This window comes from Pseudoliparis swirei, chromosome 12 (assembly GCF_029220125.1).
Source record: "Pseudoliparis swirei isolate HS2019 ecotype Mariana Trench chromosome 12, NWPU_hadal_v1, whole genome shotgun sequence".
Lineage (NCBI taxonomy): Eukaryota > Metazoa > Chordata > Actinopteri > Perciformes > Liparidae > Pseudoliparis > Pseudoliparis swirei.
In genome coordinates, this window is record NC_079399.1 from 20,445,725 (window position 1) to 20,469,823 (window position 24,099).

The 24,099-nt window shown below is 45.6% G+C and overlaps 9 non-coding genes across 9 annotated transcripts; all 9 read left to right on the forward strand.

Moving 5' to 3' along the window:
- Positions 1-6,353: 6,353 nt before the first annotated feature.
- On the forward strand, positions 6,354-6,435 carry trnal-uag (transfer RNA leucine (anticodon UAG)). The gene has a single exon. It is a non-coding gene; the product is annotated as a tRNA-Leu (tRNA).
- A 166-nt stretch (positions 6,436-6,601) lies between these two features.
- Positions 6,602-6,673, forward strand: trnam-cau (transfer RNA methionine (anticodon CAU)). The gene has a single exon. It is a non-coding gene; the product is annotated as a tRNA-Met (tRNA).
- Positions 6,674-6,837: 164 nt separating this feature from the next.
- trnal-aag (transfer RNA leucine (anticodon AAG)) lies at positions 6,838-6,919 on the forward strand. Its single transcript has one exon. It is a non-coding gene; the product is annotated as a tRNA-Leu (tRNA).
- Positions 6,920-7,270: 351 nt separating this feature from the next.
- trnal-uag (transfer RNA leucine (anticodon UAG)) lies at positions 7,271-7,352 on the forward strand. Its single transcript has one exon. It is a non-coding gene; the product is annotated as a tRNA-Leu (tRNA).
- Positions 7,353-7,519: 167 nt separating this feature from the next.
- trnam-cau (transfer RNA methionine (anticodon CAU)) lies at positions 7,520-7,591 on the forward strand. The gene has a single exon. It is a non-coding gene; the product is annotated as a tRNA-Met (tRNA).
- Positions 7,592-13,947: 6,356 nt separating this feature from the next.
- On the forward strand, positions 13,948-14,029 carry trnal-aag (transfer RNA leucine (anticodon AAG)). The gene has a single exon. It is a non-coding gene; the product is annotated as a tRNA-Leu (tRNA).
- A 344-nt stretch (positions 14,030-14,373) lies between these two features.
- On the forward strand, positions 14,374-14,455 carry trnal-uag (transfer RNA leucine (anticodon UAG)). Its single transcript has one exon. It is a non-coding gene; the product is annotated as a tRNA-Leu (tRNA).
- Positions 14,456-14,859: 404 nt separating this feature from the next.
- trnal-aag (transfer RNA leucine (anticodon AAG)) lies at positions 14,860-14,941 on the forward strand. Its single transcript has one exon. It is a non-coding gene; the product is annotated as a tRNA-Leu (tRNA).
- A 344-nt stretch (positions 14,942-15,285) lies between these two features.
- Positions 15,286-15,367, forward strand: trnal-uag (transfer RNA leucine (anticodon UAG)). Its single transcript has one exon. It is a non-coding gene; the product is annotated as a tRNA-Leu (tRNA).
- Positions 15,368-24,099: the final 8,732 nt, after the last annotated feature.

Below are 24,099 nucleotides of genomic sequence, written 5' to 3' on the forward strand. Positions count from 1 at the left end.
CTCCATCGACCAACACAGTGTTAGGACTGCCACGAGTTGAGCGACCATGGAAGGATTCATACATATCGGCGGATCGACTGGTACCGAACAGGAGCAGTAAGAAGAGATGAAGCCGTACAGAACCACGTCCAAAACCCACCGCGTCGGACCAGCGAGCAGACAACCCCCAGCCCAGCAGAAACCCTACCCGGCGTTGGCGGACCCAAACCCCGGAACAGAGCTCCCACCCGACATTAGGCTCGAAAGTAGCTCCTTACTGCCCAACTCCACACAGGGTCAGGTCTGACACACCCCAACATAGGCCCCAAAGAATTAAAGTACCTGATCCCGAGGCGTTACAAGGGTGAGTCGGACCTCGCATTCTTCACCCGGTGCAGAGGCATGGTTCTCCACGAAATTCTGACCGATCCCGCGTACACGGGTTTTTTCAGAGTAATGAGACAATGTAACCTGCCCCTAGGAGTGACCCCGTGGTCAATCCTTTCCACCGTCGACTACTGCCGGAGAATTTAATCGCCAACAAAGTAAAAGAGCGTAATCAGGGCCGTCAGAAGCGACAAGATGACCTTGAGTCTCGCTCTAATTGAAATACGAGCCTTAAGCGACGATCCGGTTTATATGGAGCGGGTGTTGGCCAAAGTCCAAGGTGGGACCCTACTGGCCACCGAGTGGCGCGAGCTCCCATACGAGAGGCAAACCAGGGAGGCCTGTCGGTGGGACTCCAATAGACGCATGTTAGATGAAAACCGGCGAGAATTCGGTCCGGCCCATGAGTCAGATTCCCCCCCGCAGCAGGAGTCAAAAAACGGATGGGGGGCCTCCGGGTACAGCAGGCCAGAGCCAACCCCGAGGGCCCAGTCACAGCAGCAGACGTTAAACCAACGAAACCACAAAACCCGGCCACAACATCAGACTTATCCCTCAGAGAGCCGACAACAACATCAGACTTATCCCTCAGAGAGCCGACAACAAAATCAGACTTATCCCTCGGAGAGCCGACAACAAAACCAGAACTATCCCACAGAGAACCGACCCCGCGAAAACCTTCCGCCCCGAGGTCAATACCCGCAGGGGCCACAGGGCAACCGTCCGACCCCCAGTCAAAACTTACCATCAAACGGCGACAAGACCCGAAGACCACGAGTCGACAACGTCACCTATCAGGCCATGAGCAAAGAGGAGAAGGACGGTCTACGGAAGCAGCAGGAGGACTGGGACGAGGAACACCCCAAGAAGAACCACGCCCGATCTTAGAGATGTTGAGAGAGTATACTTGGGAGAACGGTACAGGAAATTTAAACGCAGATTTTAAAGGGGACACCTACAGAGTAGACACAGGAGCAGACCTGTCCGTTCAGCCTCAGGGCATGTTCACAGGTAACAAGATCTCCGTTGAATTAGCCGACGGGAATCAAGTAATGTTAAAAGAAATTGAGCACTGTGGCCTGATCGGGGTTCAAGGCCGCGATAGATTAATTGCGCTAAAAGACCTACCATTATGCCGTAAAATAGCTTACCTAAAAGAGGTTAACATCGAGACCCAGATCCAAGACCAGGTAGCCAAGACTAACCTGCCGAACCCCGAGAAACTGAGAGAAGTACTCAAACGAGGAACTTACGCCCGTTCAAAAATGATGTCGGATCGCCCCCAAGTACACACATTCCATTCAAGGAGGAATGCCACCCAGACAATCCCAATACCCGATTAAACCCGAGATCAAAAAAGAGCTTGATCAAACCATCCAGGAGCTAGAACAGCTGGAGATTATCGCGAAGGTGCAGAACCCGCCCACTAATCTCCCCGTGATGGGGGTTCCAAAGCCAGACGGCACCAGTCGATTGGTCCACAACCTCATCGAGCTGAACAAACGATCGTACTCCGACGCCCGACATTTAATTAATCCTTCCCGCACTATGCGAATTCTCCCACAGAAACGATACAAGACCAGCTTGGATTTAAGCAATGGATTTTGGTCGATACCCATTGATCCGCAGTCACAGCTAAAGACGTGTTTTACCTGGGGGGTAGATGCGTATCGTTGGCTCCGGCTGCCAATGGGCTACAAAAATGCACCGAACGTTTTTCGGACAGCTGAAGTAAATGCCTTTTTGGAAGGCCTCTTAGCAGCTAAGAAGAACAACACTTCTAAACCAAGACTTGTAACCGACAGAGATTACTGTCACAAAGAGATTTTACAAATGTAAAAGGCGAACCACTCGCCCACGCGCATTTGTGGAGTCTGATCGCAGAAATCACTTGTTCTATGTACCTAGATTGGAATCATGTTAATAGTCACACCGACGTTAGAGATTACGATCATGATGGTAATAGACAGGTTAACCTAGTGGCCCAGACACGACTCAAGGTGGCCAAACTCTCCCTGAAATTTCCACCGGGATGGAAGGGAGAAGACGCATTCACTGAGGTGCCGCCTGGCGATGCCTATCAGGTGGTCACTGAAGAAGGACTAGGGCATGTGGGTCATGAGAAGATTCTAAAGGTTTTGAAACATGATCTTCATCCCTGCTCTGAACACACACACAACACAGGTCAGATCACGATGTCAGCAATGTGCCATGGTAGATGGGTTTAAGAAAGCTACGCCGTAGCGACTTAAATAAAATGGAAAGTCCTTATCCCATCAATCCTGAACTTGAACTTGACATCGGTGACCTGACCACGCACACAACACAAGCCATGTGGATGCTCAGCTGCTCGGGGGACAAAATTTGGGAAGGCGAAAGCCTGTATAACCTGAAATTGTCTCTCAAAGGTACCATTGTTTCCGATTGGGACAGAACTTGTCGCTTGCAGTGGCAAATTTCTTTCCCCAAATGCAGCCAAACCCCCTGTGGGTTTAGCCAGAGAGGGCCTCCCCTCCTGTCGCATGATTTTTTTGTGGGCCCTGCGTTACCACGTTTGGCCTAAGAACAGTAATGGGGCGTTATGTTGTAACGACTCAATAATAACTTTGATAGACGATTCAATGACGAGCTTCCTATTTTTCTTTGATACTTTTATTCTGTTTTGTTTATTGTTTTGACCTCACAGGATATTTCTGGTGGCAGGTGACTATAGAGACCAAATTAGCATATGCCACGTCACACCTGAGTTATGTACATAGGTTTCCCTGCACCAGCGCCTGGACCGACTGTTCAGATGCATCTTCCTGCGGTGAAACCAACAAAGAACTTGCCGAGCTTTTTAATAAAACCAAGAGGGGCAACCCCGTCATAACCTTGTCAATACCATCTGCATCCAAGGTGCACATCCAAGAACTCTTGGATGTGTTATTTCCCCTGACAGGCTCTCCAGGAGCACCTGCTCATACACCGGTCATAGGACAACCTCCACCTGCAGTAAGCAGGCGTCAGTGCAAGGAGGCAAAGACGCTTCCGCCGTAGAATGGAGGAGAGATCTAGTCATGTCATTCATGAGATGTACCCTACCATGTTTGGTTTAACTGACTTTTCCCTCTTAAGGAGCGATTTTTTCCGTGGGGCTTACAAGTGCTCCTGTCCCAATATCCCTGAGGGCCTACCAGCGGCCTTAACTGGCTGCAAAATAAGACTAGCGGCAACCTGGTAATGTATTATATGTGGGTTCCTGACTTCGACAATAAAGATAATCAACGATGGGTGGAGACTAACGGAAATAGCCAATGAAACTTTCTAAGGTGCGTCAACCACACGTTGATCAAACCTTATGATTTATCAATTAAAAGACTAAGAAGGAGACAGATGAGCGATCCCGAGTATGAAAACGGGCAACAGTTACAACCTTATTGCTGGACCGAAGGGGAGTATTTAGATGACCAAGGTACCACAGGGTACAAGACTGACTGTGGGACGAAGCACATTAATTTAATGTGGAGGGAGATGACCTTCACAGACAATCATCCAGGTAATTTAAAAAGAGGATTCGACCGTTATCATGGGTTGGGCCTGTTACCTAATGAGACAACGTTATTAGGACCATGCTTTGCTACCAATACCTTTAACCCATTAAAAGATCCCATAGGCTCGCAATTAGAAATATTTCTCAAACAACAATGGGCCGCTATTCATGTTGGCCATCGGTATGATCTGGTTGACCGGAATCACCTGCGTGCATCTAAACAAACTCCCTCGTTGGAGCTTAGATTATGCAAGGGATGTCTGGCGCCACCTGCAGTCCTGGCTAAACATGTTGACGAAGGGGCGGAACCGTTTATACATCATGAACTAGGCCTAGTAGGCACCTTACCAAACCAGTACAAAGCCCCGGGTGTGAAATATGGTTATTTTGGGCGACGGTTTTGCGCAGAGATCGACAACTATGAGCACTGCTATTCTTACGACAGTGCAATTCTTGACCATGATAGAAGCCAGAGAGGTAAATCGAAAGCTTAATTGGAGCCGGAGGTATCAAATAGCAGGAAAGATATTTAGGGGTAGAACTGTAGAGGAGCTTATCCAAGAGTGGAGTCGGTCTCCCCCTAGAAATGCAAGTAATCACCTGTGGGTTATGGCGCATACATATTTTGGTATGGCTAGGCCGTATCCCTCACGTAAATTTTCAAACCCTAGTGTACATAACGAAAACCACTTTAAAAACCGACATGATCTGTGGATTTCAAAGAAGGCCGATCCCACTTTAACCGGAAGATCGACTGCATTTCCTGAGGCATGGCCAGAGTTTCATCAGGTTTCTCCGTCCGAATTACGTATTGCCCGGACCAGCTGGGTTAATCAGGTTGTTTGTCGGGTCAAAGTAGGGCCCGGCGCAGCTAGAGCTCGAGCCACTGATCCATAACTTAGACGTGCGGCTACCCTGGGGACCTTCTCGTAAACCTGTCAAATTCGAGGGGTTTGATATGAACATGTTTTGGCCTGCTAGCATGCTAGCAGAGATCGATTACCACAGCAGACCCCACTGTAAACGAGGATACCTGCCACGTTACTTCGAGACTGGATTACTGCAACTCCTTATTATCAGGCTGCTCTAATAAGTCTCTTAGGTCCCTCCAGTTGATCCAGAATGCTGCAGCTCGTGTTCTCACTAAAACTAAGAAAAGAGATCACATCACTCCTGCACTAGCTGCTCTGCACTGGCTCCCAGTAAAATCAAGAATCACTTTTAAAATTCTTCTCTTAACGTACAAAGCCTTGATTGGTGATGCACCATCATATCTTGAGCTTGGTACCATATTGCCCACTGAGAGCTACGCTCACTAAATGCGGGACTACTTGTAGTTCCTAGAGTCTTAAAAAGTAGAATGGGAGCCAGAGCCTTTAGTTATCAAGCTCCTCTTTTATGGAACCAGCTTCAATTTCAGTCCGGGAGGCAGACACAGTCACATCGTTTAAGAGTAGACTTAAGACCTTCCTCTTTGACAGAGCTTATAGTTGGGGCTGAATCAGGTTTGCCCTGGTCCAGCCCCTTGATATGCTGCTATAGGCTTATAGCTGCCGGGGGACGTTTTAGGATGCACTGAGTACCTATCTCCTCTTTTTTCTCTCCTTAAGGATGAATTTTCATCTCTCAATCACACGTTACTAACTCTGCTTTCTCCCCGGAGTCCTTTTGACTTCACGTCTCATGGGGTCATCGGACCCTATGAGACGACATAGATCCTATCTGCCTGATGGATCATTGAGGTCTGGGTCGTGGAATTCCTGCTCCTGACTACGCCACTGTCCTGTTGAGACTCCGCCTACTGTTGAGACTCCGCCCACTCCTCCCCACCGCCATCTGCCTGATGGATCGTGGAGGTCTCCATCGTGGAATATGCCTACTATGAACTATTCATACACTCTGTCATATTCATTGAATGTATTTTAACTCTAAATCTGTCCTTCTGTACACATTACATCTATTGCATCTGTCCATCCTGGAGAGGGATCCTCCTCTGTTGCTCTCCTCCAGGTTTCTTCCCTTTTTTTCCCCCTGAAGGGTTATTTGGGAGTTTTTCCTGGTCCGATGTGAGGTTTTGAGGCAGGGATGTCTATGTGTACAGATTGTAAAGCACTCCGAGACAAATTTGTAATTTGTGAAATTGGGCTATACAAATAAACTGAATTGAATTTAATTGAATTGAATGAGAAACTACTTTTGTTACTCATTGATAAATGGACCCCTTCCATTTTAGCTTAAATGGCCATGTTTTCCTGAACTGTTCAATACTGATCAATAATTGACCAAAGTCTAAAATATCAATTGATTGAGCTCCTGTGATTGATTCTTTTAATGTTTTCGGTTGGCATTTCACATTTTTGTTCCAGGTACAACGAACATTGACAGTAAGTTGACTGATACGACGACAGTGGTTTCAGAACGACTGGGCTCAGCTTAAGCAAGTCCCAAAACCCAAGGTAGTGTGGCCGAGTGGTCGAAGGCGCTGGATTTAGGCTCCAGTCTCTATGGAGGCGTGGGTTCAAATCCCACCACTGCCATCTTTTCTAGACACCGTCAAGATGCTTAGTTTTTAGTTGGGGAAATCACGAGGAACAAAGTCACTGCGATGTCCAACAAATGGTAATTTTTGCAAAAAGTCAGCTGTTCTCGACGATGTCCAAAACAACTGAACCACATATTTGCAAGTCCCATAACCATTAAAAGAGCAGAGTGGCGCAGCGGAAGCGTGCTGGGCCCATAACCCAGATGTCGATGGATCGAAACCATCCTCTGCTAATTGAAAAACCTCAAAATCTGGAGAGTTACTCTACATTTTCTATTCCTTCTCAAACGTTTTAAGCCTTTGACTGAACACTCTGAAGGAAATGGTTTCACTCTTTAGTGCTGCAGTGGGCAACACATATTCATCCCAACAAGCTGATGCATATGTTGCATTTTGTGGTAGTGTGGCAGAGTGGTCTAAAGTGCTGGATTAAGGCTCCAGTCTCTCAGGAGGCATGGGTTCAAATCCCACCACTGCCATTTGAAAAGCTCTCTGTTAAAGTCTCAGAGATTCATGTTCTCCTGAAAAGTACCAGGCTTTGTCATCTTGCATCTGGCATGAGAAACTACTTTTGTTACTCATTGATAAATGGACCCCTTCCATTTTAGCTTAAATGGCCATGTTTTCCTGAACTGTTCAATACTGATCAATAATTGACCAAAGTCTAAAATATCAATTGATTTTGCTCCTGTGATTGATTCTTCTTATGTTTTCGGTTGGCATTTCACATTTTTGTTCCAGGTACAACGAACATTGACAGTAAGTTGACTGATACGACGACAGTGGTTTCAGAATGACTGGGCTCAGCAGAAGCAAGTCCCAAAACCCAAGGTAGTGTGGCCGAGTGGTCGAAGGCGCTGGATTTAGGCTCCAGTCTCTATGGAGGCGTGGGTTCAAATCCCACCACTGCCATCTTTTCTAGACACCGTCAAGATGCTTAGTTTTTAGTTGGGGAAATCACGAGGAACAAAGTCACTGCGATGTCCAACAAATGGTAATTTTTGCAAAAAGTCAGCTGTTCTCGACGATGTCCAAAACAACTGAACCACATATTTGCAAGTCCCATAACCATTAAAAAGAGCAGAGTGGCGCAGCGGAAGCGTGCTGGGCCCATAACCCAGATGTCGATGGATCGAAACCATCCTCTGCTAATTGAAAAACCTCAAAATCTGGAGAGATACTCTACATTTTCTATTCCTTCTCAAACGTTTTAAGCCTTTGACTGAACACTCTGAAGGAAATGGTTTCACTCTTTAGTGCTGCAGTGGGCAACACATATTCATCCCAACAAGCTGATGCATATGTTGCATTTTGTGGTAGTGTGGCCGAGTGGTCTAAGGCGCTGGATTAAGGCTCCAGTCTCTCAGGAGAGAGGAAGAAAAGGAAAAGGAAAGGGGAGAAAGAGAGAGGGGAAGAAAGTGAGCTGGGTTCAAACCCCACACCAGCAGGATGGAGATTTATGATATCTATATAAAAGTGCTTTGTTGCCCGGACATTGATCGTGGTGCAATGCAATTAACTGTTATGTTAGTATGAAATACAATTTCCATACTTTTACTTATGATGTATCCAATGCAGATGACCTGTTAATACACACGCTTTTAAAGCATAACCGCCCTTGTTTACTCAAGGTATTGACGTTATCTATAATTTGAACATGAACAGAGAACTGAGATAGTATTGATATATACATTGTAATTCTATTATCTCTCATTTGAGTTACTGTGTCCTGGGTAAAAGTGATGAAAACTGGTCAGTCCCACAGTGTCACACTCACCGGCGTGACGCCAAGAACTCCATGATGACGCTTGCTGGTCACCGCTGCAGTCGCCCGATCCTGGTTCCACCTGTTCAGGCCTTCCAGGAGATACAACTGGAAATTCAGCGCATTTGCACTAGTTCCTGGAAAGAAAATAAATGTTTTTAATGCTTTCCAATCTGAATAATGCTTTCAAACATAACCTAAACGTTTTTTAGTTTTTTTAAACACGAGAGACACTAACACAGACTGGAAATGAACCTGTTCAAGGGAGGTGAAAGGACCCAGGACAGGGACCTCTGGCACAGCGGTATCGTGTCAGGATGACCCGACTCTTGGTGGTCGTTCCTGACCTTTGTAGAGCTGCGGCACACACCTGGAACGCCCTGGATGCACCCCACGTGGCGCCGGTACACGCCAAATGTGCTCCATGCCTGGTGTAGAATAAAGGCCAACATCATCGCCAGTACAAGAAGGGATGAGTCGACTCTTTCCTGAGAAAGCTTCGATCCAACGTGTGCAGCAAGATGTTGGAGTTGTTCTATCAGTCGCTGTGGTTGTAGCCAGGCTAGTGCCACTTGCCAACTGCTGGGGAGCACTGAGCCGGTGACACCAGCCGCCTTAAACTGGTTAGGGAAGGCTCCATCATCGGCTGCCAGCTGGAGCACCTGGAACAGGTGGTGAGAGGAGACGTTGAAGAAACTGGTGTCCATATTGACAACCCGACCACCCTCTCCACCACCTCCTGCTAGGGACAGAGAGGAGTACTTTCTCCAGACGCCTCTCACGCTCCGCTGCCACAAGGAGATACAGAGAACATTCTGCCACGTGGCTATGAGGCTCTACAACAGTTCACAATTCCCTTGCCAGATCACCTCAACCTCTTCACACATATTTTGTGTTTTGCTTTATTCTTGTGTGTTGCTGCTACTGACTCGACAAATTTCCCCTTGGGGATTAATAAAGTATATATCTATCTATCTATCTATCAAATGTGCTCCATGCGTGCCTGGTCCAGCAGTGGCACCCCCATGAGGTCTCTTCCCCTTTCCCCACCCAGAGTATGTAGCAGCTGCTCGAGAGTTTGATGGTGGCCTCCACACCGCTGTGTCCTCCTCAGCAGTACTGGCTCAGTTTCCTTCTTGATACGCCGTGTCCACCCAGGCGATTGTAATTCCTTGCACACCTCTTGCCAGAGCTGCTCTCTCTTTTGCCCGCCGCAACAGGTGACGTCCCCTCAAGGTCCCACTCAAAGATACAGGCTGACAAGCTGCTCATGAAGATGGGATAGAGGGTGAGAGCATTGGTGGTGCAGCCCGACAGCCAGCTCCTGACAAGTGCCATATGTCCAGCCGTATGTGGAGGTCTGGCCAAGCTGCTTAAAAACCTGGTCTGCAGCTTGCTCAACCTTCATTTATACAGCAGCCACAGTCGATGTAAAGCACCAGTGGGGGTGGACAGCTGCCCGGCGGCCCGCCCATCCTCCCGGGAGACCATCACGCCCGTCAAGATCTGCCCTCCTGCACCGAGTGTTCAGGACACTGTTCACTATCTGCCTCATTGCCGATTGCCGGCGGAGTTCACCCAGAGTCCCTGCCGTGGCCGCCAGCTTCTTTTGGTGATCTGTGATGTATGACAGTGATCTTTAAGATTACACTTTTACACATTATCTACATCGGTAAGGGAAAGTAGACGGACATTACATTCTAAATCTATAATTATTGCAAATGTATTTTATCACAGACAACTATGTTAATGTGTACAGGATAATACATATAATGTACATGGCAATGTTTTGGGGCAGGGATGTCTATGTGTACAGATTGTAAAGCACTCCGAGACAAATTTGTACTTTTGGCCAGAAATTGGGCTATACAAATAAACTGAATTGAATTGAATTGAATACAGTTATATTATGTCTTACCTTTTTGGTTGAGTCCATCTTTAAGATAGACCCAAATGTGGATGTGATGCTGGTCTCATGGTACGTGCAGAGGATGTCTGCCGTACACAGACAGCAGCCAGCGACTGGAAGGACTCCGATGGGCTCTGCGGGCTCTGGCAGACCTCTGGAAGGAGACTCAGCTCCACAAAGTCAGCATGCTCCCCAGCATAGTGTAGAACGGTTCAGCCATTCCTCCCCATGGTTCTCCTTCAGCTGCCTTGCCAGCCGTGCTGACTGTTGCCGAGAGTCCGGTCCCAGGCAACCAGCCGAATGACACGGATGTCACAAGCATACCTGAAATGCACATTTCATTTTATTTGTTATTTGGCTATTTAAATACAGGACAGTGTAGAATAAACATATAGCACCAAGTAACACTATCTAATATGCACCTGTATTTATGAATTTAAATACATTTGACAAAAAGTGTTTATTTTCCTTTGTTGCAGTGATTAGTTACATGTTCAAGGGGCGGTTTCAAAACTGCTTTACTCACTTTTGGTCAGGATCAGTCGAAACAGCTGTTGGTGTGGCAGGTCTAGCTGGTTCCGGACAGTCTGACTCGTTGACAGGTATTGTTTGGAGCACACAACACTTGAGTGTCTCCGTCACCATCAGGTAATACCTGCTCGATGTCCAGGACCTTCCTCGACCTCTTGTGACCGGAGCCCGTCAGCTGCTTCCCACAATCTGGGCAGAACACCCTCACCTTCCACAGGCGGTGGGGCATCCACACCATCAGTGGGTGTAAAAGCGGTCGGGTGTTGGAGTCTGATGGTAGATGAGGGCCGGGCCAGGGGCTCATACCACAGCTTCAAATCTGTCCGCAGTGTCGGAGGAAAGAAAGGGTGTTGGCAATCCACCTCTGGTCCTGCACAGGAGGGTCTTTCTCATCTCCGAAGCCAGAATGAAGCTGCAGCCCCAGCAGCGGCGAGCTGAACTCCTCCAGGCTCACCCTGTTTGGAAGACAGTGACAACAAATGATAATTACGTCCATGCATAAATAAAGGCAACACAAAATATGACTTAAAATAAGCAAGACCAATACAGTAAGCTGCACTGTACTCACAGCATCTTCAGCAACGCCATAGTTCCCAGTGGGCTGGGTGTCCTCACAGAGGACATACCAGAAATGAAGGAGGTCTGCTGGTGTCCTCACAGAGGACATACCAGGAGATGAAGGAGAGGCTGGGTGTCCTCACAGAGGACATACCAGGAGATGAAGGAGGCGCAGGGCTGCTGGGTGTCCTCACAGAGGATATGAAAGGAGGAGGAGGAGGAGGAGAAGGGCTGGGGGTCCTCCTAGCCATTAAATGTGGCTTTAGTGAGGCCTACTTTGACCCACCAAAGCGTGATTTCGAAAACTGAAAGAAGAATCAGAGTGAATTTGAAGATGCAACACATACAAAATAATTCATTCTAAACTTGAATTCCCAAAAAATATATTCACCATTGACACACTTAGAACAGGTACTTGAAAAGGCCGCGCTAAGTCCACGGATCGTTCAGAAGCAGCAGTGCTGCAGGTGCTGGTGCTGAGACTGAGGCCACGGACATTTCAGTAGCAGCAAGAGCTGCTGGAGCAGGTGCTGGAGCAGGTGCTGGAGCAGGTGCTGGTGCTGGAGCAGGTGCTGGTGCTGGTGCTGGAGCAGGTGCTGGTGCTGGAGCAGGTGCTGGTGCTGGAGCAGGTGCTGAGGCTGAGGCCACGGACTGTGGAACAACAGCAGAATATTGTAACAACAACAACAGCATAACAGCTTTGTAACAGACATGCAATGCAAGATGAACAATAAAGAGACATCATTATTAAACAAATCACCATAACGCCGTGGAATCCACAATCACAGGCCATGGTGGCCATGGACCCTCCAAAGAGCGTGGTCTGTCCACGGGCCTGCATGGGGCATTCTCAATCTGAAATGGTAAGATTTGATATTTAGCCTGGTGAGTCTCTCAGTGTACGAGGTCTTAATGACATTATCTTGAATAAGTCAAGTCAATAAATCAATGTGGGGTATACTAATGACACTAATATGTAAACGGTGATTATTGTGCGATACTTGACCTTCTGATAGTTAGCGAACCACTTATTCTGTCTTGTTGCTGGTCTATTGCCTCCTCCAGAAGGCCAAACCCCAGAGCTGGCAAACGCCTCAGCCTTGCCATCCACTCCTTATCGCTCATAGCCTTGTGGCTCTTTGGTTTTGTGCTCATCTAAAGAGAACATTGAAACAACGATAATATCTAAATATAGCCATAACCATGGTGTGCTGAGCTTGCTGAATTAGTGCATATTTATGAGTACAGTAACACAGACACAGCAACTGTTAGTTAAGCAAACTACACTGATAACATGTTGTCGGTTATTGAAACATGGTATTTACATGTAATCATATCAATACATATATATATATATATATATATGGATACAAATTATTCACAATTATACTGTGTAATTATACTGTTTCTATAATAAGTCTGTACCAGTTGTTAAATACCAGTAATAAACTATGACTCTATTTCCTTTAACGCTATATAAAATGAAGATATATTATAAGAGTCTTTATAAATTAACCATGTACATCTGCTGTCTATACTTGGGCGCTTAGTGTTTTCACTCGGGTGCATTACAGTAGTATTTATCCATGGCGCTTCTGGAAATTTTGCAGGTCACGTTAATATTATACACTTATTATTACGACTTGCGTTGACGGCCAGCGATCTTGCGAGCCTTAGCTCGTTATCTTGAATGTACAAATGGCAACCAATGACTTCGTAGATACAGTGTATTACTAATGGAGAAGAATAAACCGTGCCATGTCACGGACGAGTTGTTATGCTTGGCGCTATACCACAACTGCTATACCGTTGTCCAACACCTCGTTATTACAATGTAGGTAACGCGATCTCGGAGCATTCGCCGCTGTGCCTGTAACGTGATGTGACACCGCGGGCGGAAAAAGTTAACAACCTAGATGTGGCGGCGGCTAACAAATAATAAAGTAGGATAACTTACGGTTGACACGTTGTCTTCGTTGTAGAAAAGAGCTTCGCCCAATGTCATGCGTAGCCGTGTTCGTGATCTTGTGCGGCGTAACGATTGGCTGAATCCATTGTGAGGCCGACGCACCATTGGCCCATCCATTGTTGAAGTGTACGCTATGCGTCGTACCAACCTTGCAGCGATTTGGCAGACTTGCCGCGAGATTTGGCCGGTTTGCCTGCGGCTACCGTGATTGGCCGAATCCATTGTGAGGCCGAAACGCCATTGGCCCATCCATTGTTGAGCGAGCACAGGGATTGGGCGCTGACAATGGATTTTTTGCTGGCCATGCCTGAGGCAGATAGGATTTAGGCTCCAGTCTCTATGGAGGCGTGGGTTCAAATCCCACCACTGCCATCTTTTCTGGACACCGTCAAGATGCTTAGTTTTTAGTTGGGGAAATCACTAGAAACAAAGTCACTGCGATGTCCAACAAATGGTAATTTTTGCAAAAAGTCAGCTGTTCTCGACGATGTCCAAAACAACTGAACCACATATTTGCAAGTCCCATAACCATTAAACAGAGCAGAGTCGCGCAGCGGAAGCGTGCTGGGCCCATAACCCAGATGTCGATGGATCGAAACCATCCTCTGCTCTTTGAAAAACCTCAAAATCTGGAGAGATACTCTACATTTTCTATTCCTTCTCAAACGTTTTAAGCCTTTGACTGAACACTCTGAAGGAAATGGTTTCACTCTTTAGTGCTGCAGTGGGCAACACATATTCATCCCAACAAGCTGATGCATATGTTGCATTTTGTGGTAGTGTGGCCGAGTGGTCTAAGGCGCTGGATTAAGGCTCCAGTCTCTCAGGAGGCGTGGGTTCAAATCCCACCACTGCCATTTGAAAAGCTCTCTGTTAAAGTCTCAGAGATTCATGTTCTCCTGAAAAGTACCAGGCTTTGTCATCTGGCATGAGAAACTACTTTTGTTACTCATTGATAAATGGACCCCTTCCATTTTAGCTTAAATGGCCATGTTTTCCTGAACTGTTCAATACTGATCAATAATTGACCAAAGTCTAAAATATCAATTGATTTTGCTCCTGTGATTGATTCTTCTTATGTTTTCGGTTGGCATTTCACATTTTTGTTCCAGGTACAACGAACATTGACAGTAAGTTGACTGATACGACGACAGTGGTTTCAGAACGACTGGGCTCAGCAGAAGCAAGTCCCAAAACCCAAGGTAGTGTGGCCGAGTGGTCGAAGGCGCTGGATTTAGGCTCCAGTCTCTATGGAGGCGTGGGTTCAAATCCCACCACTGCCATCTTTTCTAGACACCGTCAAGATGCTTAGTTTTTAGTTGGGGAAATCACGAGGAACAAAGTCACTGCGATGTCCAACAAATGGTAATTTTTGCAAAAAGTCAGCTGTTCTCGACGATGTCCAAAACAACTGAACCACATATTTGCAAGTCCCATAACCATTAAAAAGAGCAGAGTGGCGCAGCGGAAGCGTGCTGGGCCCAATAACCCAGATGTCGATGGATCGAAACCATCCTCTGCTAATTGAAAAACCTCAAAATCTGGAGAGTTACTCTACATTTTCTATTCCTTCTCAAACGTTTTAAGCCTTTGACTGAACACTCTGAAGGAAATGGTTTCACTCTTTAGTGCTGCAGTGGGCAACACATATTCATCCCAACAAGCTGATGCATAAATTGCATTTTGTGGTAGTGTGGCCGAGTGGTCTAAGGCGCTGGATTAAGGCTCCAGTCTCTCAGGAGGTGTGGGTTCAAATCCCACCACTGCCATTTGAAAAGCTCTCTGTTAAAGTCTCAGAGATTCATGTTCTCCTGAAAAGTACCAGGCTTTGTCATCTGGCATGAGAAACTACTTTTGTTACTCATTGATAAATGGACCCCTTCCATTTTAGCTTAAATGGCCATGTTTTCCTGAACTGTTCAATACTGATCAATAATTGACCAAAGTCTAAAATATCAATTGATTTTGCTCCTGTGATTGATTCTTCTTATGTTTTCGGTTGGCATTTCACATTTTTGTTCCAGGTACAACGAACATTGACAGTAAGTTGACTGATACGACGACAGTGGTTTCAGAACGACTGGGCTCAGCAGAAGCAAGTCCCAAAACCCAAGGTAGTGTGGCCGAGTGGTCGAAGGCGCTGGATTTAGGCTCCAGTCTCTATGGAGGCGTGGGTTCAAATCCCACCACTGCCATCTTTTCTAGACACCGTCAAGATGCTTAGTTTTTAGTTGGGGAAATCACGAGGAACAAAGTCACTGCGATGTCCAACAAATGGTAATTTTTGCAAAAAGTCAGCTGTTCTCGACGATGTCCAAAACAACTGAACCACATATTTGCAAGTCCCATAAACATTAAAAAGAGCAGAGTGGCGCAGCGGAAGCGTGCTGGGCCCAGATGTCGATGGATCGAAACCATCCTAAACTAATTGAAAATCCTCAAAATCTGGAGAGATACTCTACATATTCTATTCCTTCTCAAACGTTTTAAGCCTTTGACTGAACACTCTGAAGGAAATGGTTTCACTCTTTAGTGCTGCAGTGGGCAACACATATTCATCCCAACAAGCTGATGCATATGTTGCATTTTGTGGTAGTGTGGCCGAGCGGTCTAAGGCGCTGCGCTAAAGCTGGGGAACAATAGTCCATCAAGGGAGAGGGGGAAGAAAAAGGAAAAGGGGGAGAAGGGGAGAGAGAGAGGAAAGAAAGTGAGCCGGGTTCAAATCCCGACACCAGCAGGATGGAGATTTATGATATTCATATTAAAAGTGCTTTTGTTGCCCGATATTGACGTATGCAATTAACTGTTATGTTAGTATGAAATACAATTTCCATACTTTACTTATGATGTATCCAATGCAGATGACCTGTTAATACACACGTTTTAAATAAAACGCCTTTGTTTACTCAAGGTATAGCGTTATCTATAATTTGAACATGAACAGAGAACTGAGATAGTATTGATATATACATTGTAATTCTATTATCTCTCATTTGAGTTACTGTGGCCCTGGGTAAAAGTGATGAAAACGGATCAGTCTAACAAAACAATACTGCTTTCTCCCCCGGAGTCCTTTTGACTTCACGTCTCATGGGGTCATCGGACCCTATGAGACGGCATAGATCCATAGATCCTATCTGCCTGATGGATCATCGAGGTCTGGGCCGTGGAATTCCTGCTCCTGTCACACTGTCCTGTTGAGACTCCGCCCACTGTTGAGACTCGCCCTCCTCCTCCCCACCGCCATCTGCCTGATGGATCGTGGAGGTCTCCATCGTGGAATATGCCTACTATGAACTATTCATACTCTGTCATATTCATTGAATGTATTTTAACTCTAAATCTGTCCTTCTGTACACATTACATCTATTGCATCTGTCCATCCTGGAGAGGGATCCTCCTCTGTTGCTCTCCTGCAGGTTTCTTCCTTTTTTCCCTGAAGGGTTATTTGGGAGTTTTTCCTGGTCCGATGTGAGGTTTTGGGGCAGGGATGTCTATGTACAGATTGTAAAGCACTCCGAGACAAATTTGTAATTTGTGAAATTGGGCTATATAAATAAACTGAATTGAATTGAATATTGTAGCTTTTACTCTAATCAGAGTATTGGAGAGTTATTAGTCAGTTGAAAACAAGAGTTTGAAAGCAAAGCGTATGAGAAATGCAACGATTTATTAAAATAAGATACGGACAAAATATACAAAACACCACATTATAATAGAACACCTAAACATATTTAACAATTATATACAAAATTAATGTCCAAAGTTATTTTTTTCTCCTGCTTTCCAACCACTGCTCCTTTGGACCTGTCTCTACTGCAGTAAATGACCCCCTTGTACTGGCTGTGCCCAGTCTCTGCAGTCCTGAACTGCCCGCATTTTGCATTTTTTGCACGTGTTGTGCAGTACTTTTCTTAAAAGTTTTCTGCGGGCAGGAGCATAAGTAGGAGCAGGGCCAGGAGCAGGAGCAGAAGTAGGAGCAGGGCCAGGAGCAGGGCCAGGAGCCATGAGGTCTCTTCCCTTTCCCCACCCAGAGTATGGAGCAGCTGCTCGAGGAGGTTGATGGTGGCCTCCACCGCGTGTCCTCCTACGGCAGTACTGGCTCAGCTCCTTCTTACTGATACGCGTGTCCACCAGGCGATCAGTAATTCCTGGCACACCCTCTTGCCAGAGCTGCTCTCTCTTTGCCTGCCGCAACAGAGTGGCCGTCCCCCCTGCGTCCCACTCAAAGATACAGGCTGACAAGCTGCTCATGAAGATGGGATAGAGGGTGTGAGCATCGGTAGTGCAGCCGACAGCCTGGCGGTACCGCTCCATCACTCCGGAGACCATCACATCCAGTCCCGGCCCCTCCTGCACCGTCAGGACACTGTTCACTATCTGGCCGACCTCATTGCCGAGGTCACCCAGAGTTGTCCCCTAAGTCAGGCCCGTGCCAGCTTCTTTGTGATCTGTGATGTGGACGGCAGTGATCTTCCCAGATTACACTTCTTTTTACACATTATCTACATCGGTAAGGGAAAGTAGATTTATTACACATTCTAAATCTATAATAATTGCAAATGCATTTTATCACAGACAGCTATGTTAATGTGCACAGGAGAATACATATAATGTCCATGGCAATGTAATACACAGTTTTATATTATATATTACCTTTTTGGTTGAGTCCATCTTTAAGATAGACCCAAATGTGGAGGTGATGCTGGCCCTAATGTGGTCGATGCGGCAGAGGATGTCCCTGCCGTACACAGACAGCAGCCAGCGACTGGTGGGGATGTCGATGGGCTCTGGGGGCTCCTGGCAGACCACTGGAAGGAGACTGGGCCGCTCCACAAAGTCAGCACACTCCCAGCATAGTGTGCCTCGCCAACCGGTTCAGCCATTTCTCCCTCCCCATGGTTCTCCTTCAGCTACCTTGCCAGCCGTGCTGGACTGTTGCCGAGAGTCCGTCCCAAGCCGAATGACACGGATGTCACAAGCATACCTGAAATGCACATTTCATTTTATTTATTTGTTCGCTATTTAAATACAGAGGACAGTGTAGAATAAACATATAAAGCACCAAGCGTAACACTATTCTAATATGAACCTGTATTTATGAATATACAAATACATTTGACAAAAAAAATGTTTCTTTTCCTTTGTTGCAGTGATTAGTTACATTTTCAAGGGAGGCGGTTGCAAAACTCCTTTACTCACTTTGGGTCAGGATCAAATAAACAACTGTTGGTGTGGCAGGTCCAGCTGGTTTCAACAGTCTGACTGTCGGCTGCAGCAGGTATTGTTTGGAGCACACATTGCACTTGAGTGTCTCCGCCACCATCAGGTAATACCTGTCGATGTCAAGACCTTCCCACCGACCTGGACACCGGAGCCTGTCAGCTGCTTCCCACAATCTGGGCAGAACACCCTCACCTTCCACAGGCGGTAGGGCATCCACACCATCAGCGGGTGTATAAAAAAGCGGTCGGGTGTTGGAGTCTGATGGTAGATGAGGGCCGGGCCAGGGGGCTCATACCACAGCTTCAAATCTGTCCGCAGTTTGCCGGAGGGAAAGAGGGTGTTGGCAATCCACCTCTGGTCCTGCACAGGGAGGGTCTTTCTCATCTCCGACGGCAACCAGAATGAAGCTGCAGCCCCAGCAGCGGCTAGCTGAACTCCTCCAGACTCACCCTGTTTGAAAGACGACGACAACCAATGATATTTACGTCCATGCATAAATAAAGACAACACAAAATATGACTTAAAATAAAGCAAGACCAATACAGTAAGCTGCACAGTACTCACAGCATCTTCAGCAACGCCATAGTTCCCAGTAGGGGCTGGGTGTCCTCTCACAGAGGCCATACCAGGGGATGAAGGAGCCGCAGGACTGCTGGGTGCCCACACAGAGGACATACCAGGGGATGAAGGGGGAGCAGGACTGCTGGGTGTCCTCACAGAGGATATGAAAGGAGGAGGAGGAGGAGGAGAAGGACTGGGGGTCCTCCTAGCCACTAAATATGGCTTTCGTGAGGCCGACTTTGACCCACCAAAGCGTGATTTAGAAAACTGAAAGACGAATCAGAGTGAATTTGAAGATGCAACACATACAAAATAATTCATTCTAAACTTGAATTACCAAAAAATATATTCACCATTGTTACACTTAGAACAGGTCGCAGAAAAGGCCGCGCTAAGTCCATGGACTGTTCAGCACCAGCAAGAGCTGCTGGTGCTGGAGCAGGTGCTGGTGCTGGTGCTGGAGCAGATGCTGGTACTGGAGCAGGTGCTGGTTCTGGTGCTGGAGCAGGTGCTGGTTCTGGTGCTGGAGCAGGTGCTGAGGCTGGTGCTGCAGCTGGTGCTGAGGCTGAGGCCACGGACTGTGGAACAACAGCAGAATATTGTAACAACAACAGCATAACAGCTTTGTAACAGACATGCAATGCAAGATGAACAATAAAGAGACATCATTATTAAACAAATCACCATAACGCCGTGGAATCCCACAATCACAGGCTATGGTGGCCATGGACCTCCAAAGAGCGTGAGATCTGTCCACGGCCTGCATGGGGCATTTCTCAATCTGAAATAGGTAAGATTTGATATTTAGCCTGGAGTGAGTCACTCAGTGTGCGAGGTCTTAATGACATTATTCTGCGAATGTCAAGTCAATAAATCAAGTGTGGTATACTAATGACACTAATATGTAAACGGTCATTATTGTGTTATACTTTACCTTCTGATAGGCAGACCACTTCTTCTGCCTTGGGCTGGTCTATTGCCTCCTCCAGAAGGCCAAACCCCATAGCTGGCAAACGCCCTCAGCCTTGCCATCCACCTTATCGCTCATAGCCTTAGCAGGGTTTCTTTGGTTTTGTGCTAACTCATCTAGAGAAACATTGAAACAACGATAATATCTAAAATATAGCCATAACCATGGTGTGCTGAGCTTGCTGAATTAGTGCATTGTTTAATGAGTACAGTAACACAGACACAGCAACTGTTAGTTAAGCAAACTACACTGATAACATGTTGTTTCGGTTATTGAAACATGGTATTTACATGCATGTAATCGTTATCAATACATATAAATATATATATATATATATATATGGATACACATATGATTCATACAATTATACTGCAAACATTATACTGTTTCATAATAAGTCTCCATACCAGTTGTTAAATACCAGTAATAAACACTATGACTCTATTTCCTTTAACGCTATATATAAAATGAGAGATGATATTATAAGAGTTCTTTATAAATTAATCCATGTACATCTGCTGGTCTATACTTGGACGTTTGGCGTGTTTCACTACAGTAGTATTTATCCATACGCGTTTCCGGACATTTTTGCAAGTCGCGTTAATATTATACACTTATTATTACACGATCGCGTTGCGATCTTGCGAGCCTTAGCTCGTTATGCGAATGTACAAATGGCAACCAATGACTTCATGTAGATACACAGTGTACTAATGGAAGAGAATAAAACCGCACATGTCAACGGATTTAGTTGTTATGCTTTGGCGCTTAGCTAACACTGACTGCTATACTGCTTGTCCAACACCTGTTATTACAATGTAGGTAACGCCGATCATTCGAGCATTCGTCGCCAGCCTGTAACGTGATGCCGTGACACCGGCGAGAGAAAAAAGTTAACAACCTAGATGTGACGCTTAATGGGGCGCGGCCAATCTATCAATAAAGTAGGATAACTTACGATTGACACGTTGTCTTCTTCGTTAGAAAAGAGCTATTCATACGTCCAATATCGCGTAGCCGTGACCTTCATGATCTTGTGCGCGAACGATTGGCTGAACCATCGTGTGGCCGACGCACCACTGGCCCATCCATTGTTGAAGTGTACTGCTATGACGTCAGACCAACCTCGCGAGACTTGCCGCGAGATTTGGCTGGTTTGTACCCAACGCTTGATTGGCCGAATCAGAGGTCAACGCCATTGGCCCATCCATTAAGTTGAGCGAGCACAGATTGCTGAGCCAATGGATTTTTGGCCATGCCTGGAGGCAGATCCAATGGGCATAGCCCTCGTGGGTTCGAACCCCACTCCTGGTATTATATTACTCCTTTAAATTGAAAGTCTATTTATCGAAAACAAAGTTTCAACATTGCTGGATGGTTCACCCCACCACATCTTTCCACAAATATTGTTTATCTGTAAAGCAGAAATAAAACAAAATTTCTTGAAAATCAATAAAATCACCAGGATGGGAGTGGTTAATTGACTTAAGATCCAATGGCATGCCTCGAATCCCCATGGTATTATATTGCTCGCCAACAAAAGAAGATGCATCCTATTTATCACAAACAGAACTAGTCAACATTGCCGGATGGTTCCATCCAGCTTCATTGCCGGGCAGTTCACTCCAAAACATCTCTTTTCAAGTATGTTTATCTTGCTAAATTTGAGGAAAAAGAAAATATATTTGAAATCTCATACAATATCACCAGGATGCGATGGTTAAGGCGTTGGACTTAAGATCCAACATATGCCCTCGTGTGTTCAAACCCCACTCCTGGTATATTTGAAAGTTTCACTTTAATGCAGAAAATTCTATACACATTTCACAACAGCTTCTCATCCATAGACCGGTCTTAGATTGGTCATTCCTTGAGAGTGCAAATTCAAATCCTCTGGCTCTCAAAATGTGTTGATATTAAAACTCTGTTACTTGTTGATTGATTGATATATTTATTTGTCTGTTCCAGATACAGGTACAAAACAGAGATGAAGAAATGATGAATTCATCAACATGGGGAATATTATTAGCGAAAACAAAACTAATGATAATAGCTGAAAAATTAGCAATAAATACATTTGATGACTTGCAACATAAACAAGGTAATACGGGACTAAGATCCAATGAGAATAACCAAATTGAATGAACACAAAGAGCAGACAGTCAATTAAGAACACAACAAAGTAGTCAATTGCTGGATGGTTCACTCCCACCACAATACAGAGTTCACCCAAGATTTGTAATATAAATTTGAAAAACAACCAATGTCTATATAAATAAATTCTACTGATCCAATTGTTGTTCAAACCTTAACCCCTCTGGTTAATCAAACAATAAGATTGGGATGGTCTTCCAGCACAGAACAATTTGCATAATTCCACCACTTCACAAATGTCCATGAGTACAACTCTAATTCATTTTCTGACAAAAAGAAAAAAGAAGAAATCTGAATCATATTCTGTAGATTATCACCGGAAATTGCGAAAGAACGTCATTAACAGCTGCAACTCAAATTCTAACCCACTCAGAAATGAATTTCCTTTAGAGAAAAATTTACCTTGATCTAATTTTATTAGAGCAATGAAAATCTCATTGAAGACACACTGGAGAACCAAAGGATGGAAGGTTGAAAAGAAACCCCTTCTGCTCCTCCCGTCTAAATAAAGAAGAAGTCTGCATCCTATTTATAGACAAACAAAACTAGTCAACATTGCCGGATGGTTCACCTCCAACACTCCAAACGCATTACTTTGCCTCTCAAATAAATGTATCTTGTTAATATTGGAGGAAAATTTCATAAAATTTCCCTTGAAATCAAACTGTAAATATAACCAGGATGGCCGAGTGGTTAAGGCGTTGGACTTAAGATCCAATGGGCAGTTGTCCTCGTGGGTTCGATCCCCACTCCTGGTATTATATTACTCCCTTCAAATAAAAAAGAAGTCTATTTATCGACAAACAAAAGAAGGAGGAAAAACTCCCAAGAAAAAAAACTTTCACGGGGAAAAAAGGTTAAGAAACCTTCAGGAGAACAACAGAGGAGGAACCCTCTCCCGGATGGACAGAGCAATAGATGTCATGTGACCAGAAGGAATCATTACAGAGTAACAACACATTCAATGAATACGGATTCCATCTCCACTCCTGGTATATTTGACAGTTTTTACTTTACTACGACATATGTGCTTCATCCATTACTACTTCTAAGGAAGGTTGAATCTAAACCTGTTCAGTTGAAACTCAGATGGGTTTCCTGGCTGCTTATCCAGATGTCATCTTTTTGGTTTCGTTCTGTTCCTTCAGATCTACCGTAGAACTGAATTCTTATGGATAATAACTGAATAAATGAAAAATCAAACTATGACTGGAGCAGATTCTGCTTCTCTCGTGAGGATGTGTCTGTTGTATTCTATACAAACAGGGCTGCCAGGGATTATTTCACCCTCTCGGTCTCCCATGAACAATAATTCTCCGTTCTTTAATGGAAATACTTTGAGTGCGAGAGGATGCTTACTATTGTTTGTGTGCATTTGTTTAAAATTAATCTCGAATGACTCCGACAACTTACACGGACAGAGCAGGACTGCAAACGTTAGATGATATTTCCTCTAACGTCAAAGATTAATAACCAGGATGGCTGAGTGGTTATGGCTATAGACTTATGATCCAATGGGCCCTTGTGCGATCAATCATCACTCTTGGTATCTGAGAACTTTTATGTTTGTATTTTTGGATGTGAATGTGACAAAACATATCACCAGGATGAGAGTTTAAGGGGCAATGGATCCAACACCGGGCCGGGGCAGAGTTTATTGCTGGATGTAAAAACTGTCCACTATCATATATCACTGAAGACTATAAAGACCTTTTATTTTTCCCTCCGCAAAGAGCGGTGTAAATCTTCGCTTTTCTAGCGATCACCTCCAGATGCCGTGCGATATGAAGCCTGCAGACATTGAGGACACCAGGCGATCAGCGGGGACACCTGCTGCCTCTCACATGACCGCCCACCGATACGCTCTCGGGGACTCGGCGCCTGGCGCTCGGCCGCTCAGCGACGGCAGCACGGCGCCCGACCTGCAGGTGGCTTTAGTTTCCCAGCAGCCTTTGCTGCACCATAATCAGGTCCACCGGCTGGTTCTCCACGCTGAGGAGACGCATGCAGCCCTGA